This window comes from Triticum dicoccoides, chromosome 4A, assembly GCF_002162155.2.
Source record: "Triticum dicoccoides isolate Atlit2015 ecotype Zavitan chromosome 4A, WEW_v2.0, whole genome shotgun sequence".
In the NCBI taxonomy this organism is placed as follows: domain Eukaryota; kingdom Viridiplantae; phylum Streptophyta; class Magnoliopsida; order Poales; family Poaceae; genus Triticum; species Triticum dicoccoides.
In genome coordinates this window covers 716417291-716430196 of record NC_041386.1, presented here as the reverse complement: position 1 = coordinate 716430196, position 12906 = coordinate 716417291, and positions in this window count along the sequence as shown.

Genomic DNA, 12906 nt, shown 5'->3' with positions numbered 1-12906 from the left:
GAACCAGCAGGCCGCCGCAGCATCGGTCCAGGCCCGGACCGATGCTGCCTCCAGCTCTACCTCGGTCCGGTTCCTGTCCCGCCAGGCCAGGCCTTCGGCGTCGGTCGGGTCCAGGCCGAGGTCTGGATCTGCCGGCTCCTCCTCCTCGTCGTGGTCGACGTGGGCGGACCGGCTCCTCCGGAACGCAGCGTCGGCCGCCGCGCTCGCCAGCGCGATCGGCGACCTGAAGAAAAGACGAAATGAACAAACAAGCAAAGCCGACTCGGCTACTCGGATGCAGGAAGAAGAAAGAGCTTACCCCGACAAGACCAGGACGGCTGGCCCTCGCCGGCCTCTCTTGCGCAGCACCGCACCTCCTCTTGGCCAGCCTCGCGCTCCTGGCCGGGTCCGCCACGCTGTCCTTCCCATGCGGCTGACTCGGCGTCCGCCTCCCGCGACGACCCGGCTCCGCCCGTGTCGCCGCCTCCTCCACCCAATGCCACTGCGTCAATGATCTGCGTCAGCATCGTCCCCGTCGCGTCGCGCCCGACAACTCAAGAAGCATGAAGAAGAAAGCGAAAAGGCAGGGCTTACCCGCGCGGCGCCCCGCGCCGACATCGCCGTCGTCCTCCTCCTCTCCATCGTGGGCCGCGGGCTCCTCCGACACCGCTCGCACCACCTGCGACGGAGTCCGGGCGTAATGGTGTCGGATTGCGTTCTAAAGCACCTCCCGCGTCGCGTCGGAACGGATGAGAAGGTGCGCAGCAGCGAAATACGAAGACCAAAGACTCACCAGGGGCGCCGGATTCGAGTGGCTGTACGGTGGTCTACTGAACCGCCAGTCGTCCCGCAAGTTGGCCTTGGAGATGTCGTTGACCCGGCGCGCGATATGGTCCGCCGCCAAGCGCGTCGACCCCATACGGTTGGGGTCCTGAAGGCCGGTCATCTCGCCGATGAGGTAGGTGCGCCGCTGCAATGGAAGGACTCGGCGCGTGATGAATGCGGCGATGAGGTCGGTGCCGCTGAGCCCCTCCCGCGCCTTCATCATCGATACCCGCTCGCAGAGATTGAGAATCTCCTGCGACGGGTTCCTGGGACAATAACCCTAGTTCATCTTCGCCCGCGGCGGCGCGATGGCGAAGGCCGGCAGGTTGATGCGGTCCGCGCCAAGGTTGCGGACGTAGAAGAAGGAATTCTGCCACTTCTTGGCAGAATCCTCCAGCGGAATCTTGGGGAAGTAAGCCCCCGACCGCTTCAAGATGACGGCGGCGCCGCAGTCGGAGAACTCCCCGGCTGTCGGACCCTGTTGCTTCAAAGAGAAGATGCGCGCCCGGAGGTCGATCATGGGCTCGACCCCCAGGTACCCCTCGCAGAGGATGACGAAGCCCGAGAGCTGGACAATGGCGCCGGCGCCAAGATGATGGGGCTGGAGCCCGAAGAACTCCAGGAATGTGCGGAAGAAGGCGCTCGTTGGCAGCCCGAACCCGCGCTCGAAGTGCGGGAGGAAGACCACGCGCTCCGTGCCCTGGGGCTGCGGCCTCTGCTCGCCCCGCGGCGGGCGCACGGCAACCTCCATTTCCCTCGGCAAGCGCCGGGAGGAGCGGAGATAGGATATGTCCTCGAAGATGACAGTCGAGCCCATCCATGAGCCCGAAGGCAGCGCCATCGACGGAGACGAGAGAAAGAAAGAAAGATGGACGACGGTGGAGCTCCGCTCGAAGCGGTGGGCGTCGTAGCACGACGGTCGCAAGAAGCAGAAGAGGGATGAAGAGGCAGGGGAGCGCGAGCGAGAATGATGTCCGCCGCCCCCTCGCCCCAATTTATAAGCCTCAGTTTGAACGTGGGGGAGTGGGATCGTTTGCGCTCGCCTTTTCCACTACCCCGCAATAAGTGCGCATGTACGCGCGCAATAACTGCACGAGGAAGAGCAACCGACCCCCGGACGCCGCAATAAATCCGCCCGCGTGGGCCAAGGGCACGCGACGGCGGGCCCCAGCATGTCGCCCAGTCCCGTCACGCGCATGGCCTGTCAGGCTCCTCCGACTTCCAGGCACCACGTGGCGCTCGCGCGAAGCTCGAGGGATTGCCCCAAGATTCGATGGACTCCTTCGGTTCCCGCTACCGCCGGGATTCCGCGATCCGGTTTCCAAAAACCAGCACCCAGTGGGTGTTGCCGGACCCGGCGCCCGCAGGATTCGCCTTTTCAAAGAGGGAACCTGCGAAGGCCCTCCCATCCGAAGACGGCGGACCTTCATAGCTTCGGGGACTACTGTCGGGGGGATGAACCCCGGGCAGTCAACGGAACCCGGATCCTTTTCAAAAACAACAAGGCCGGCGTCGCCCCTCAAGCCGGCACGCGCTTGGCCGAGTCGCTCGACCCGGCCAGGCTCCTCGACCCGGCCGAACTCTCCGACCCGGCCAGGCCCCTCGACTCGGCCTCGACAAACAGCACAAGACAGCCGAACCCGACACGACCAAGACTTTCCCAACAAGCCAGCTCCACCCCCGGCGTGTTCCTCAACCCAGTCACGGGTCAGCTCCTGTCCCATCCAGGCCGTACGATGGGACGAGTCTTCATACACTAATGATCGAGGCAACAGTGCCCTGCCCATGCCTCTAGTCAGTCGGAGCGTGGCAACAGTGCCCTCACCTGCCCGCTGACCAGGGCCGGCATGGCAATAGTGCCCCCGTCGTCACTGCTGACGACTGCAAGCGGTGACCTAACGGGGCGCCACTGTACCCGACTCGACTCGGCCACTCCCTGACGATCGACAAGACGGCGCACAATCCCCCTAGGCACGCGGGGCCCACACCTAGGGGAACCTGGCGAACCACGGACACCCAGCGGGGCCCAGCCCCGGGTCCCCAGACGCTGACAACCCGACCCTATGGCCCTGTAACATTACCATTGCACCCCTGGGGGGGGGGGGTTGGTCTATAAAACCCCTCAGGAGCCCTCGCGTATACGGGCAAGTAAGCAACGATAGAGAAGCAGTAAGCACACAGGAACTAGCCACCGATCACTAGAACACACCTAGGGAGAAGGAGCAGCCTAAGCCTTGGCCAACCTTCCTTCTTTCTACATACAGCTCCAGGAGCAACCTTGTACTGTTACATATCAACCACACTCGGCGGGACTAGGGGTGTTATCTCTCCGGAGAGCCCCCAACCTGGGTATGTCTTGCGTCCCGCGCTCGCTCATGCCAACCCCGCCTCTGGAGCCCACCAGTGCCCTCGAGCCTCCTCCTCTCCTTAGCCATCCCATGGCATCTGCCGTGCTCCCACCATGACAGTGATAGATTTTGAGTGGTTCTTCAACCATTGGTGTAGTAGGTACAACTAATTTTTTTGGTATTTTGCGTTTACTATCCATAAAAGATAGAAAACAACTAAGAACAACAAATAAAGCAAACAAGCACACACGAGAATATTCACCCCACACTATAGCTCCTCGGCAACGGCGCCAGAAAAAGGTCTTGATAACCCACAAGTATAGGGGATCAATTGTAGCCTCTTTCGATAAGTAAGAGTGTCGAACCCAACGAGGAGCTAAAGGCAGAACAAATGTTCCCTCAAGTTCTATCGACCACCGATACAACTCTACGCACGCTTAACGTTCGCTTTACCTAAAACAAGTATGAAACTAGAAGGACTTTGTAGGTATTGTTGGATAGGTTTGCAAGAATATAAAGAGCACGTAAATATAAACTAGGGGCTGTTTAGATAAAGAAGCAATAAAGTTAGTATAGCGAGTCTGGAAAAGTGGTGGTAGGAGTTGCGGAATTGTCCCTAAGCAATTGACTACTTTACTAGACCGATAGCAAGTTTTATGTGGGAGAGGCCACTGCTAGCATGTCATCCCTGACTTGGAATTCTATGCACTTATGATTGGAACTATTAGCAAGCATCCTCAACTACTAACGTTCATTAAAGTAAAATCCAACCATAGCATTAAGATATATTGGTCCCCCTTCAATCCCGTATGCATCAATTTCTATGCTATGTTGAAGCTTCTGTCACTCTAGCCCTCCAATACATAGTCCTATCAACATACAACTAACCCTATGGTGTGATCCACGTGCACGCTCATATGATGGACACCAAAGGACAGCAACATAACCACAAGCAAATTAAATCAATCATAGCAATTCACCAATTACTGATAGGACAACAAAAATCTACTCGGACATCATAGGATGGCAACACATCATTGGATAATAATATCAAGCATAAAGCACCATGTTCAAGTAGAGGGTACATCGGGTTGCGGGAGAGTGGACCGCTGAATATAGATGGGGGAAGGTGATGACAATGTTGGGGAAGATGACGGAGGTGTTGGTGTAGATCGCGGTGATGATGATGGCCCCGGCGGCGTTCCGGCGCCACCGGAAGCGAGGGGGAGAGAGACCCCTTCTTCTTCTTCTTCCTTGACCTTCTCCCTAGATGGGAGAAGGGTTTCCCCTCTGGTCCATGGTCTCCATGGCGTGGGAGGGGCGAGAGCCCCTCCGAGATTGGATCTGTCTCTCTGTTTCTGCATTCCAGATTCTGGCCTTTCACCGTTTCTTATATTCCCGGAGATCTGTAACTCCGATTGGATTGAAACTTTGAACATGATTTTTTCCGGGTATTAGCTTTCTTGCGGCGAAAGAAGGGCAACAACCACCTTACGAGCTGTGCACGAGGGTCAGGGGCGCGCCCCCTGCCTCGTGGGCCCCTCGAGCATCATCTCGCATTGATTCCACTTCCCAAAATTCATAAATATTCCAAAAATAATCTCTGTCAGTTTTTATCCCGTTTGGACACCGTTTGATATGGATTTTCTGCGAAACAAAAAACATGCAACAAAGAGGAACTGGCACTAGGCACTGGATCAATATGTTAGTCCCAAAAATAGTATAAAAAGTTGCCAAAAGTATATGAAAGTTGTATAATATTGGCATGGAACAATCAAAAATTATAGATACGATGGAGACGTATCATTCATCTGCATGCTCCCGTATGATGAATCAGGAGAGCTATACATGTTCTATGCTATTTTACCTGAGAGAGAGAGCAACAGGAGTGATTAGCATGTTGTTAGTACTTGTCCTCTCATGTCCGTGTTCTTCGTCCTGAACATAATCTCGAAGAGTGATTTGCTTTTGCAGTCTTATGAACGCTTATAATCATGACCATGTTGTACTCGATGATATCTTTCCTTCTGGTACAAGTGAATGTTTCTTCTTTAATTAAGCTAGTATTGGTGGTGATTAGATAGCGGTAATGACTATGATGATTAAATAGTGGTAATGACGACTATGATGATTTTTAGCTAGCTAGTATACTGTTGTTGGTGACGATATGATGCAATAGTTTTTATATTAATATGATGATGATGAGTTATTATATCATTTATGAAAGAAACCGCAGATTAGTTTCAACTGGATGGATCCTAGCTAGCTAAGTGATCAAGTATATGCCATATCCATATTACTTGCTCACCTAATATATATATAAGTGACCAAGTTGTTGGGGAACGTAGTAATTTCTAAAAAATTCCTACGCACATGCAAGATCATGGTGATGCATAGCAACGAGAGGGGAGAGTGTTGTCCACGTACCCTCGTAGACCGAAAGCGGAAGCGTTAGAACAACGCGGTTGATGTAGTCGTACGTCTTCACGATCCGACCGATCCAAGTACCGAACGTACGGCACCTCCGAGTTCAGCACACGTTCAGCTCGATGACGATCCCCGGACTCCGGTCCAGCAGGGTGTCGGGGATGAGTTCCGTCAGCACAACGGCGTGGTGACGGTGATGATGTTCTACCGACGCAGGGCTTCGCCTAAGCACCTCTACGATATGACCGAGATGGAATATGGTGGAGGAGGGCACCGCACACGGCTAAGGAACAATCACGAAGATCAACTTGTGTGTCATGGGGTGCCCCCTCCTCCGTATATAAAGTGGGGGAGGAAGAGGGGGCCGGCCAAGGGGGTGGGGCGCCCTAGGAGGCGGAAACCTACTCCAAGTAGGTTTGCCCCTCCCTTTCCTAGTCCAAGAAGGAGGGGCAAGGAAGGAGTGGGAGAGGGGAAAGGCAAGGGGGGTGCCGCCCCCTTCCTTTCTCCACTAGGGCCCAACAAGGCCCATTAGTTCCGGGGGGGGGGGGGTCCGGTAACCCCCGGTACTCCTATATATATCCGATAACCTCGGGAACTATTCCGGTGTCCCAATATAGTCGTCCAATATACCAATCTTTATGTCTCGACCATTTCGAGACTCCTCGTCATGTCCGTGATCACATCCGGGACTCCGAACAACCTTCAGTACATCAAAAACTATAAACTCATATTATAACTTTCATCGTAACGTTAAGCGTGCAGACCCTACGGGTTCGAGAACTATGTAGACATGACCTAGAACAGTTTCCGGTCAATAACCAATAGCGGAACCTGGATGCTCATATTCGCTCCTACATATTCCACGAAGATCTTTACCGGTCAAACCGCATAACAACATACATTGTTCCCTTTGTCATCGGTATGTTACTTGCCCGAGATTCGATCGTCGGTATCTCAATACCTAGTTCAATCTCGTTACCGGCAAGTCTCTTTACTCGTTACGTAATGCATCATTCTGTAACTAACTCATTAGCTACATTGCTTGCCAGGCTTATAGTGATGTGCATTACCGAGAGGGCCCAGAGATACCTCTCCGACAATCGGAGTGACAAATCCTAATCTCGAAATACGTCAACTCAACAAGTACCTTTGGAGACACCTGTAGAGCACCTTTATAATCACCCAGTTACGTTGTGACTTTTGGTAGCACACAAAGTGTTCCTCCGGTAAACGGGAGTTACATAATCTCATAGTCATAGGAACATGTATAAGTCATGAAGAAAGCAATAGCAACATGCTAAACGATCAAGTGCTAAGCTAACGAAATGGGTCAAGTCAATCACATCATTCTCCTAATGATGTGATCCCGTTAATCAAATGACAACTCATGTCTATGGTTAGGAAAATTAACCATCTTTGATTTACGAGCTAGTCAAGTAGAGGCATACTAGTGACACAATGTTTGTTTATGTATTCACACATGTATTATGTTTCTGGGTAATACAATTCTAGCATGAATAATAAACATTTATCATGATATGAGGAAATGAATAATAACTTTATTATTGCCTCTAGGGCATATTTCCTTCAGTCTCCCACTTGCACTAGAGTCAATAATCTAGATTACACAGTAATGATTCTAACACCCATGAAGTCTTGGTGTTGATCATATTTTGCTCGTGGAAGAGGCTTAGTCAACGGGTCTGCAACATTCATATCAGTATGTATCTTGCAAATCTCTATGTCTCCCACCTGGACTTGGTCCCGGATGGAATTGAAGCGTCTCTTGATGTGCTTGGTCCTCTTGTGAAATCTGAATTCCTTTACCAAGGCAATTGCACCAGTATTATCACAGAAGATCTTCATTGGTCCCGATGCACTAGGTATGACACCTAGATCGGAAATGAACTCCTTCAGCCAGACTCCTTCATTTGTTGCTTCTGAAGCAGCTATGTACTTCGCTTCACATGTAGATCCCGCTACGACATTTTGTTTAGAACTGCACCAACTTACAGCTCCACCGTTTAATAAAAACACGTATCCGGTTTGCGATTTAGAATCGTCCGGATCAGTGTCAAAGCTTGCATTGACATAACCATTTACGACTAGCTCTTTGTCACCTCCATAAACGAGAAACATATCCTTAGTCCTTTTCAGGTATTTCAGGATGTTCTTGACCGCTGTCCAGTGATCCACTCCTGGATTACTTTGGTACCTCCCTGCTAAACTAATAGCAAGGCACACATCAGGTCTGGTACACAGCATTGCATACATGATAGAGCCTATGGCTGAAGCATAGGGAACTCCTTTCATTTTCTCTCTATCTTCTGCAGTGGTCGGGAATTGAGTCTGACTCAACTTCACACCTTATAATACTGGCAAGAATCCTTTCTTTGCCTGATCCATTTTGAACCTTTTCAAAACTTTATCAAGGTATGTGCTTTGTGAAAGTCCAATCAAGCGTCTTGATCTATCTCTATAGATCTTGATGCCCAATATGTAAGCAGCTTCACCAATGTCTTTCATTGAAAAACCTTTATTCAAGTATCCCTTTATGCTATCCAGAAATTCTATATCATTTCTAATTAACAATATGTCATCTACATATAATATCAGAAATGCTACAGAGCTCCCACTCACTCTCTTGTAAATACAAGCTTCTCCAAAAGTCTGTATAAAACCATATGCTTTGATCACACTATCAAAGCGTTTATTCCAACTCCGAGATGCTTGCACCAGTCCATAGATGGATCGCTGGAGCTTGCACACTTTGTCAGCACCTTTTGGATCGACAAAACCTTCCGGCTGCATCATATACAACTCTTCTTCCAAAAATCCATTCAGGAATGCAGTTTTTACATCCATTTGCCAAATTTCATAATCATAAAATGCGGCAATTGCTAACATGATTCGGACAGACTTAAGCATTGCTACGGGTGAGAAAGTCTCATCGTAGTCAACCCAGTGAACTTTTCGAAAACCTTTCGCAACAAGTCGAGCTTTGTAGACAGTAACATTACCATCAGCGTCAGTCTTCTTCTTAAAAATCCATTTATTCTCGATGGCTTGCCGATCATCGGGCAAGTCAACCAAAGTCCACACTTTGTTCTCATACATGGATCCCATCTCAGATTTCATGGCTTCAAGCCATTTTACGGAATCTGGGCTCATCATCGCTTCCTCATAGTTCGTAGGTTCGCCATGGTCAAGTAACATGACCTCCAAAATAGGATTACCGTACCACTCTGGTGCGGATCTTACTCTGGTTGACCTACGAGGTTATGTAGTAACTTGTTCTGAAGTTTCATAATCATCATCATTAGCTTCCTCACTTATTGGTGTAGTCGTCACAGGAACTGGTTTCTGTGATGAACTATTTTCCAATAAAGAAGCAGGTACAGTTACCTCATCAAGTTCTACTTTCCTCCCACTCACTTCTTTCGAGAGAAACTCCTTCTCTAGAAAGGATCCATTCTTTGCAACAAATGTCTTGTCTTCGGATCTGTGATAGAAGGTGTACCCAACAGTTTCCATTGGGTATCCTATGAAGACACATTTCTCCAATTTGGGTTCGAGCTTATCAGGTTGAATCTTTTTCACATAAGCATCGCAGCCCCAAACTTTAAGAAACGACAACTTTGGTTTCTTGCCAAACCATAGTTCATAAGGCGTCGTCTTAACGGATTTTGATGGTGCCCTATTTAACGTGAATGCGTCTGTCTCTAAAGCATAACCCCAAAACGATAGCGGTAAATCGGTAAGAGACATCATAGATCGTACCATATCTAGTAAAGTACGATTACGACGTTCGGACACACCATTACGCTGTGGTGTTCCGGGTGGCGTGAGTTGTGGAACTATTCCGCATTACTTCAAATGTAAACCAAACTCATAACTCAAATATTCTCCTCCATAATCAGATCGTAGAAACTTTATTTTCTTGTTACGATGATTTTCAACTTCAATCTGAAATTCTTTGAACTTTTCAAATGTTTCAGACTTATGTTTCATTAAGTAGATATACCCATATCTGCTCAAATCATCTTGGAAGGTGAGAAAATAACGATATCCGCCACGAGCCTCAACATTCATTGGACCGCATACATCAGTATGTATGATTTCCAACAAATCAGTTGCTCTCTCCATTGTACCGGAGAACGGTGTTTTAGTCATCTTGCCCATGAGGCATGGTTCGCAAGTACCAAGTGATTCATAATCAAGTGATTCCAAAAGTCCATCAGTATGGAGTTTCTACATGTGCTTTACACCAATATGACCTAAACGGCAGTGCCACAAATAAGTTGCACTATCATTATCAACTCTGCATCTTTTGGCTTCAACATTATGAATATGTGTATCAGTACTATCGAGATTCATCAAAAATAGACCACTCTTCAAAGGTGCATGACCATAAAAGATATTACTCATATAAATAGAACAACCATTATTCTCAGATTTAAATGAATAACCGTCTCGCATCAAACAAGATCCAGATATAATGTTCATGCTCAACGCTGTCACCAAATAACAATTATTTAGGTCTAAAACTAATCTCAAAGGTAGATGTAGAGGTAGCGTGCCAACGGCGATCACATCGACTTTGGAACCATTTCCCACGCGCATCGTCACCTTGTCCTTAGCTAGTGTCCGCTTAATCTGTAGTCCCTGTTTCGAGTTGCAAATATTAGCAACAAAACCAGTATCAAATACCCAGGTGCTACTGCGAGCTCTGGTAAGGTACACATCAATAACATGTATATCACATATACCTTTGTTCATCTTGCCATCCTTCTTATCCGCCAAATACTTGGGGCAGTTCCGCTTCCAGTGACCAGTCTGCTTGCAGTAGAAGCACTAAGTCTCAGGCTTAGGTCCAGACTTGGGTTTCTTCTCCTGAGCAGCAACTTGTTTGTTGTTCTTCTTGAAGTTCCCCTTCTTTTTCCCTTTGCCCTTTTTCTTGAAACTGGTGGTCTTATTGACCATCAACACTTGATGCTCTTTCTTGATTTCTACCTCCGCAGCTTTTAGCATTGCGAAGAGCTCGGGAATTGTCTTTTCCATCCCTTGCATATTATAGTTCATCACGAAGCTCTTGTAGCTTGGTGGCAGTGATTGAAGAATTCTGTTAATGACGCTATCATCCAGAATATTAACTCCCAGTTGAATCAAGTGATTGTTATACCCAGACATTCTGCTCATTGACAGAACTATTCTCCTCCATCTTGCAGCTATAGAACTTATTGGAGACTTCATATCTCTCAATCCGGGCATTTGCTTGAAATATTAACTTCAACTCCTGGAACATCTCATATGCTCCATGACGTTCAAAACGTCGTTGAAGTCCCGGTTCTAAGCCGTAAAGCATGGCACACTGAACTATCGAGTAGTCATCAGCTTTGCTCTGCCAGACGTTCACAACATCAAGTGTTGCTCCTGCAGCAGGTTTGGCACCCAGCGGTGCTTCCAGGACGTAATTCTTCTGTGCAGCATTGAGGATAATCCTCAAGTTACGGACCCAGACCGTGTAATTGCTACCATCATCTTTCAACTTTGCTTTCTCAAGGAACGCATTAAAATTCAACGGAACAACAACACGAGCCATCTATCTACAACAAACATAGACAAGCAAAATACTATCAGGTACTAAGTTCATGATAAATTTAAGTTCAATTAATCATATTACTTAAGAACTCCCACTTAGATAGACATCTCTCTAATCATCTAAGTGATCACGTGATCCAAATCAACTAAACCATAACCGATCATCACGTGAAATGGAGTAGTTTTCAATGGTGAACATCACTATGTTGATCATATCTACTATATGATTCACGCTCGACCTTTCGGTCTCAGTGTTCCGAGGCCATATCTGCATATGCTAGGCTCGTCAAATTTAACCTGAGTATTTTGCGTGTGCAAAACTGGCTTGCACCCGTTGTAGATGGTCGTAGAGCTTATCACACCCGATCATCACGTGGTGTCTGGGCACGACGAACTTTGGCAACGGTGCATACTCAGGGAGAACACTTTTATCTTGAAATTTAGTGAGAGATCATCTTATAATGCTACCGTCAATCAAAGCAAGATAAGATGCATAAAGGATAAACATCAATGCAATCAATATAAGTGATATGATATGGCCATCATCATCTTGTGCTTGTGATCTCCATCTCCGAAGCACCGTCATGATCACCATCGTCACCGGCGCGACACCTTGATCTCCATCGTAGCATCGTTGTCGTCTCGCCAACTATTGCTTCTACGACTATCGCTACCGCTTAGTGATAAAGTAAAGCAATTACAGGGCGATTGCATTTCATACAATAAAGCGACAACCATATGGCTCCTGCCAGTTGCCGATTACTCGGTTACAAAACATGATCATCTCATACAATAAAATATAGCATCACGTCTTGACCATATCACATCACAACATGCCCTGCAAAAACAAGTTAGACGTCCTCTACTTTGTTGTTGCAAATTTTACGTGGCTGCTACGGGCTGAGCAAGAACCGTTCTTACCTACGCATCAAAACCACAACGATAGTTCGTCAAGTTAGTGCTGTTTTAACCTTCGCAAGGACCGGGCGTAGCCACGCTTGGTTCAACTAAAGTTGGAGAAACAGACACCCGCTAGTCACCTGTGTGCAAAGCACGACGGTAAAACCAGTCTCGCGTAAGCGTACGCGTAATGTCGGTCCGGGCCGCTTCATCCAACAATACCGCTGTACCAAAGTATGACATGCTGGTAAGTAGTATGACTTGTATCGCCCACAACTCACTTGTGTTCTACTCGTGCATATAATATCAACGCATAAAACCTAGGCTCTGATACCACTGTTGGGGAACGTAGTAATTTCAAAAAAATTCCTACGCACACGCAAGATCATGGTGATGCATAGCAACGAGAGGGGAGAGTGTTATCCACGTACCCTCGTAGACCGAAAGCGGAAGCGTTAGAACAACGTGGTTGATGTACTCGTACATCTTCACGATCCGACCGATCCAAGTACCGAATGTACGGCACCTCCGAGTTCAGCACACGTTCAGCTCGATGACGATCCCCGGACTCCGATCCAGCAGGGTGTCGGGGATGAGTTCCGTCAGCACGACCGCGTGGTGACGGTGATGATGTTCTACCGATGCAGGGCTTTGCCTAAGCACCGCTACGATATGACCGAGGTGGAATATGGTGGAGGGGGGCACCGCACACGGCTAAGGAACAATCACGAAGATCAATTTGTGTGTCATGGGGTGCCCCCCTCCTCCGTATATAAAGGGGGGAGGAGGAGGGGGCCGGCCAAGGGGGTGGCGCGCCCTAGAAGGG